This window comes from Arachis duranensis, chromosome 5, assembly GCF_000817695.3.
Source record: "Arachis duranensis cultivar V14167 chromosome 5, aradu.V14167.gnm2.J7QH, whole genome shotgun sequence".
Taxonomy (NCBI): domain Eukaryota; kingdom Viridiplantae; phylum Streptophyta; class Magnoliopsida; order Fabales; family Fabaceae; genus Arachis; species Arachis duranensis.
Genome location: NC_029776.3, coordinates 47,897,509 through 47,905,792, shown reverse-complemented (window position 1 = coordinate 47,905,792; position 8,284 = coordinate 47,897,509).

Genomic DNA, 8,284 nt, shown 5'->3' with positions numbered 1-8,284 from the left:
TTCATAGATGTTTTTGGAATTCATTGCATATTCTCTTCTTTTTATCTTATTTGATTTTCAGTTGCTTGGGGACAAGCAACAATTTAAGTTTGGTGTTGTGATGAGCGGATAATTTAAACGCTTTTTGGCATTATTTTTAGTATGTTTTTAGTTTATTTTAGTTAGTTTTTATTATATTTTTATTAGTTTTTAGTTAAAGTTTACTTTTCTAGACTTTACTATGAGTTTGTATGTTTTTCTATGATTTCAGGTATTTTCTAGCTGAAATTGAGGGACCTGAGCAAAAATCTGATTCAGAGGCTGAAAAGGACTGCAGATGCTGTTGGATTCTGACCTCCCTGCACTCGAAGTGGATTTTCTGGAGCTACAGATACCCAATTGGCGCGCTCTCAATTTCGCTGGAAAGTACACATCCTGGGCTTTCCAGCAATGTATAATATTCTATACTTTGCCCGAGATTTGATGGCCCAAACAGGCGTTCCAAGTCAGCTCAAGAATTCTGGCGTTTAACGCCGGAACTGGCACAAGAATGGGAGTTAAACGCCCAAACTGGCACAAAAGCTAGCGTTTAACTCCAAGAAAAGTCTCTACACATGAAAGCTTTAATGCTCAGCCCAAGCACACACCAAGTGGGCCCGGAAATGGATTTTTTATGTCATTTACTCATCTTTGTAAACCCTAAGCTACTAGTTCTCTACAAATAGGACCTTTTACTATTGTATTCTTATCTTGGTAGCTATCTTGGAGAGTTTTATGCTATCTTAGATCATGTTTTGGGGGATGGCCTCATGGCCATGCCTGAACCTTGTTCTTATGTATTTTCAACGGTGGAGTTTCTACACACCATAGATTAAGGTGTGGAGCTCTGCTGTACCTCGAGTATTAATGCAATTTCTATTGTTCTTCTATTCAATTCAGCTTATTCTTGTTCTAAGATATTCATTCGCACCCAAGAACATGATGAATGTGATGATTATGTGACGCTCATCATCATTCTCACTTATGAATGCGTGCCGGACAACCACTCCCGTTCTACAAGCAAACAAGGCTTGAATGTTTATCTCTTGGATTCCTTAATCAGAATCTTCGTGGTATAAGCTAGAATTGATGGCGGCACTCAAGAGAATCCGGAAGGTCTAAACCTTGTCTGTGGTATTCTGAGTAGGATTCAATGATTGAATGACTGTGACGAGCTTCAAACTCCTGAAGGCTGGGCGTTAGTGACAGACGCAAAAGAATCACTGGATTCTATTCCAACCTGATTGAGAACTGACAGATGATTAGCCATGCTGTGACAGAGCGCGTTGAACATTTTCACTGAGAGGATGGGAGGTAGCTATTGACAACGGTGAAACCCTACATACAGCTTGCCATGGAAAGGAGTAAGAAGGATTGGATGAAGACAGTAGGAAAGCAGAGAGACGGAAGGGACAAAGCATCTCCATACGCTTATCTGAAATTCTCACCAATGAATTACATAAGTATATCTATCTTTATTTTATGCTTTATTCATAAATCACCCATAACCATTTGAATCTGCCTGACTGAGATTTACAAGGTGACCATAGCTTGCTTCATACCAAAAATCTCCGTGGGATCGACCCTTACTCGTGTAAGGTTTATTACTTGGACGACCCAGTGCACTTGCTGGTTAGTTGTGCAAAGTTGTGATAAAGAGTTGAGATTTCAATTGAGCGTACCATGTTGATGGCACCATTGATGATCACAATTTCGTGCACCATAGAGCGTGGTGACAGACGTAAAAGGATAGTAAATCCTATCCCTACACAATCGAGAACCAACAGCTGATTAGCCATGCGGGAAACCATAGAGGACCATTTTCACTGAGAGGACGGGAAGTAGCCATTGACAAGGGTGACGCCCAACATACAGCTTGCCATGGAAAGGAGTATGAAGGATTGGATGAAGGCAGTAGGAAAGTAGAGATTCAGAAGAAACAATGCATCTCCATACGCTTATCTGAAATTCCCATCAATGAATTACATAAGTATCTCTATCTTTATTTTATGTTTATTTATCTTTTAATTATCAAAACTGCATAACCATTTGAATCCGTCTGACTGAGATTTACAAGGTGACCATAGCTTGCTTCAAGCCGACAATCTCCGTGGGATCGACCCTTACTCACGTAAGGTTTATTACTTGGACGACCCAGTGCACTTGCTAGTTAGTTGTGCGAAGTTGTGAAAAAGAGTGATATTACAATTGTGCGTACCAAGTTGTTGGCACCATTGAGATCACAATTTTGTGCACCAAGTTTTTGGCGCCGTTGCCGGGGATTGTTCGAGTTTGGACAACTGATGGTTCATCTTGTTGCTCAGATTAGGTAATTTTTCTTTATTTTGTTTTCAAAAAGTTTTCAAAAATCTTTCAAAAATCTTCTTTTATTTGTTTTCGTTTTCCCAAAAAGATATTTTTGAAAAAAAGAAAAAAATCCAAAAAAAATTAATAAAATCATAAAAAACCAAAAATATTTTGTGTTTCTTGTTTGAGTCTAAAGTCAAGTTTTAAGTTTGGTGTCAATTGCATTTTTTTTAATTTTCTAAAAAAAATTTTTCGAAAAAAAATTTCATGCATTGCATTCTTCATGATCTTCAAGTTGTTCTTGACAAGTCTTCTTGTTTGATCTTCATATTTTCTTGTTTTGTGTCTTTTGTTGTTTTTCATATGCATTTTTGAATTCATAGTGTCTAAACATGAAAAGTCTCTAAGTTTGCTGTCTTGCATGTTTTCTTTTCTTGAAAATATTTCAAAAATAAGTTCTTGATGTTCATCATGATCTTCAAAGTGTTCTTGGTGTTCATCTTGACATTCATAGTGTTCTTGCATGCATCATTTATTTTAATCCAAAATTTTTATGTTTTGAGTCATTTAGTTGTTTTTCTCTTTCCTCGTTAAAATTCAAAAATAAAAAAAATATCTTTTCCTTATTTTACTCATAATTTTCGAAATCTTTGGGTTGACTTAGTCAAAAAATTTTAAACTAAGTTGTTTCTTGTTAGTCAAGTCAAGATTTCATTTTCAAAAATCCTATCTTTTCAAAATCTTTTTCAAAAATAAAATCTTTTTCATTTTTTTTAATTATTTTTTTTGAAAATTTTTTAAAATTGATTTTCAAAATCTTTTTCTTATCTTTATTTCATGATTTTCAAAAACTTTACTAACAATTAATTTGATTGATTCAAAAATTTGAAGTTTGTTACTTTCTTGTTAAGAAAGGTTCAATCTTTAATTTCTAGAATCATATTAGTTTCTTGTTAGTCAAGTCGTCAATTTTAAAAATCAAATCTTTTTCAACCATATCTTTTCAAATCATATCTTTTTCAAAAAAAAATTTGATTTCAAAATCTTTTCTAACTTCCTATCTTTTCAAAATTGATTTTCAAATCTTTTTCAACTAATTAATTGACTTTTTGTTTGTTTTACTATTTCTTATCTTTTTCAAAACCACCTAACTATTTTTCTCTCTCTAATTTTCAAAAATTCCTCACCCTTTTTCAAAATTCCTTTTAATTAACTAATTGTTTTAAATGTTAATTTTAATTTTATTTCTTCTCTTAATTTTTGAAAACCACTAACCATTTTTCAAAAACAATTTTTGAAATTCTCTCCCTCTCATCTTCTTTTATTTATTTATTTAATTACTAACACTTCTCTTCTACTCACAATTTGAACCCTCTTCTCTTCTCTCTCTGTGTTCAAATTTTTCCTCTTCTATTCTTCTTCTCTTCTACTCACATAAAGGAATCTATATACTGTGACATAGAGGATTCCTATTCTTTTTCGTTCTCTTATTTCTCATATGAGCAGGAGCAAGGACAAGGACATTCTTGTTGAAGCAGATCCTGAACCTGAAAGGACTCTAAAGAAGAAGCTAAGAGAAGCTAAAGCACAACAATCCAGAGAAAACCTTACAGAGAATCTCGAAAAAGAATGAGACAAGGCCGAACCCAAAAATAATGCAAGGAAGATGCTTGGTGACTTTACTGCACCAAATTCCAACTTCGATGGAAGAAGCATCTCAATCCCTGCCATTGGAGCAAACAATTTTGAGCTAAAGCCTCAATTAGTTTCTCTGATGCAACAGAATTGCAAGTTTCATGGACTTCCATCAGAAGATCCTTTTCAGTTCTTAACTGAATTCTTGCAGATCTGTAATACTGTTAAGACCAATGGAGTTGATCCCGAGGTCTACAAGTTTATGCTTTTCCCTTTTGCTGTAAGAGACAGAGCTAGAATATGGTTGGACTCTCAACCTAAAGATAGCCTGAACTCTTGGAATAAGCTGGTCATGGCTTTCTTAGCCAAGTTCTTTCCTCCTCAAAAGCTGAGCAAGCTTAGAGTGGATGTTCAAACCTTCAGGCAGAAAGAAGGTGAATCCCTCTATGAAGCTTAGGAGAGATACAAGCAACTAACCAAAAAGTGTCCTTCTGACATGCTCTCAGAATGGACCATCCTGGATATATTCTATGATGGTCTGTCTGAATTGTCTACGATGTCATTGGACCATTCTGCAGGTGGATCTATTCACCTAAAGAAAATGCCTGCAGAAGCTCAGGAACTCATTGACATGGTTGCAAATAACCAGTTCATGTACACTTCTGAAAGGAATCCTGTGAGTAATGGGACACCTCAGAGGAAGGGAGTACTTGAAATTAATGCTCTGAATGCCATATTGGCTCAGAACAAAATGTTGACTCAGCAAGTCAATATGATTTCTCAGAGTCTGAATGGATTGCAAAATGCATCCAACAGTACTAAAGAAGCATCTTCTGAAGAAGAAGCTTATGATCTTGAGAACACTACAATGGCAGAGGTGAATTACATGGGTGAAGCCAATGGAAACACCTATAATCCCTGATGGAGAAATCATCCAAATTTCTCATGGAAGAATCAACAAAAGCCTCAACAAGGCTTTAATAATGGTGGAAGAAACAGGTTTAGCAATAGCAAGCCTTTTCTAACATTCTCTCAGCAACAGACAGAGAATTTTGAGCAGAGCCCCTCTAGCTTAGCAAACATAGTCTATGATCTATCTAAGGCCACTCTGAGTTTCATGAATGAAACAAGGTCCTTCATTAGAAATTTGGAGGCACAAGTGGGACAGCTGAGTAAAAGAGTCACTGAAACTCCTCCTAGTACTCTCCCAAGCAATACAGAAGAGAATCCAAAAAGAGAATGCAAGGCCATAACCTTACATAGTGTGGCCGAATGCATAGAGGAGGAGGAGGATGTGAATCCCAGTGAGGAGGACCTCATGGGACATCCTCTAGACAAAAAGGATTTCCCATTTGAGGAACTTAAGGAATCTGAGGCTTATCTAGAGACCATAGAGATTCCATTGAACCTACTTCTGCCATTCATGAGCTCTGATGAATATTGGTGCACGAAAATTACACTCACACTATGTAATTCCGTATTACTAACCAGCAAGTGCACTGGGTCGTCCAAGTAATACCTTACGTGAGTAAGGGTTGAATCCCACGGAGATTGTTGGCTTGAAGCAAGCTATGGTTATCTTATTATTCTTAGTCAGGATACCAATAGGGTTCTTTAGTTTTAATTGTAAAAAGTGAAAGTGCATAAAATAAGTAATTGTTACTCAGTAATGGAGAATATGTTGGGGTTTTGGAGATGCTTTGTCTTCTGAATCCCCCTAACATAATGCTTTCTCACTTTCAAACATCCAAGGCTCCTTCCATGGCAAGTTGTATGTAAGGCATCACCGTTGTCAATGGCTAATTCCCATCCTCTCAATGAAAATGGTCCAAATGCTCTGTCACAGCACGGCTAATCATCTGTCGGTTCTCGATCATGTCAGAATAGGATCCATTGATCCTTTTACGTCTGTCACTATGCCCAACACTCGCGAGTTTGAAGCTCGTCATAGTCATCCAATCCTTGAATCCTACTCGGAATACCACAGACAAGGTTTAGACTTTCCCGATTCGCTAGAATGCTGCCAATGGATTCTAGCTTATACCACGAAGATTCTGATTAAGGAATCTAAGAGATACTCATTCAATCTAATGTAGAATGGAGGTGTTTGTCAGGCACACGTTCATGGGTTGAGAATGGTGATGAGTGTCATGGATCATCACATCCATCATAGTTAAGTACAAATCAGCATCTTAGATAGAAGCAAGCGTGTTTGAATGAAAAATAGAAATCATTGCATTAATTCATCGAGACGCTACAGAGCTCCTCACCCCCAACAATGGAGTTTAGAGACTCATGCCATCAAAAAGTACAAAGTTCAGATCTAAAATGTCATGAGGTACAAAATAAGTCTCTAAAAGTTGTTTAAATACTAAACTAGTAACCTAGGTTTACAGAAAATGAGTAAACCAAGATGGATAGTGCAGAAATCCACTTCTGGGGCCCACTTGGTGTGTGCTGGGACTGAGACTTAAGCTTCTCACGTGCCTGGGCTGTTTCTGGAGTTAAACGTCAGGTTGTAACCTGTTTCTGGCGTTTAACTCCAACTTGCAACCTGTTTCTGGCGTTCAACACCAGAATGCAACATGGAACTGGTGTTAAACGCCAGTTTACGTCATTTATCTTCGAGCAAAGTATGAACTATTATATATTTCTGGAAAGCCCTGGATGTCTACTTTCCAACCCAATTGAGAGTGCACCAGTTGGACTCTTGTGGATCCAAAAAATCCATTCCGAGTGCAGGGAGGTCAGAATCTAACAACATCAACAGTCCTTTTTCAGCCTGAATCAGATTTTTGCTCAGCTCCCTCAATTTCAGCCAGAAAATACCTGAAATCACAGAAAAACACACAAACTCATAGTAAAGTCTAGAAATCTGAATTTTGCTTAAAAAGTAATAAAAATATACTAAAAAGTAGCTAGAACCTACTAAAAACTACCTAAAAACAATGCCAAAAAGCGTATAAATTATTCGCTCATCACAACACCAAACTTAAATTGTTGCCTGTCCCCAAGAAACTGAAAATCAAATAGGATAAAAAAATGAGAATATACTATAAATTCCAAAATATCAATGAAGCTTAGTTCTAATTAGATGAGCAGGACTAGTAGCTTTTTACTTCTGAACAATTTTGGCATCTCACTTTATCCTTTGAAGTTTAGAATGATTGGCATCTATAGGCACTCAGAACTCAGATAGTGTTATTGATTCTCCTAGTTAAGTATAATGATTCTTGAACATAGCTATGTTTTGCTTTGGATCACGACTTTAACCACTCAGTCTCAACCTTTTCACTTGGACCTTCATGACACATGCACATGGTTAGGGACAGCTTGATTTAGCCGCTTAGGCCTGGATTTATTTCCTTGGGCCCTCTTATCCATTGATGCTCAAAGCCTTGGATCCTTTTTACCCTTGCCTTTTGGTTTTAAGGGCTATTGGCTTTTTCTGCTTGCTTTTTCTTTTTTCGCCATAAATTTTTTTTCGCAAGCTTTTGTTATGCACTGCTTTTTCTTGCTTCAAGAATCAATTTTTTGATTTTTTAGATTATCAATAACATTTCTCTTGTTCATCATTCTTTCAAGAGCCAACAATTTTAACATTCATAAACAACAAGATAAAAAATATGCACTATTTAAGCATTCATTCAGAAAACAAAAAGTATTGTCACCACATCAATATAATTAAACTAATTTCTAGGATGAATTCGAAACTCATGTGCTTCTTGTTCTTTTATATTAAAAACATTTTTCATTTAAGAAAGGTGAAGGATTCATGGAATTATTCATAGCCTTAAGACTTAGACGCTAGACACTAATGATCATGTAATAAAGACACAAACATAGACAAACATGAAGCTCAAAAAATCGAAAAACAGAAAAATAAGAGATAGGAGATTAAGGAATGAGTCCACCTTAGTGAGGGTAGCGTCTTCTTCTTGAAGAACCAAAGGTGCTCTTGAGCTCCTCTATGTCTCTTCCTTGCCTATGTTTCTTGATCCCTAGTGATTTTGGTGCTCCTATCCTTAGTTGCTTCTAATAATTATGTGGAGAAAAATGTATCCCTTGAGATATCTCATGGATTTCTTGATGAGGGAATTCCTCATGCTCTTGTTGAGGTCCATGAGTGGGCTCTCTTGATGTGCAGTCAAATGCTCTACTACTAAGCTATGGACCCTCGAGATGAGTCTCTCCATCTCCTATGACTCAGAGGCGGAAGCTTTTGTCTTCCCTTTCCTTTTTCTAGAGGTGTCTCCGGCCTTAGGTGCCATAAATGGTTATGGAAAAACAAAAAGCTATGCTTTTACCACACCAAACTTTGAAT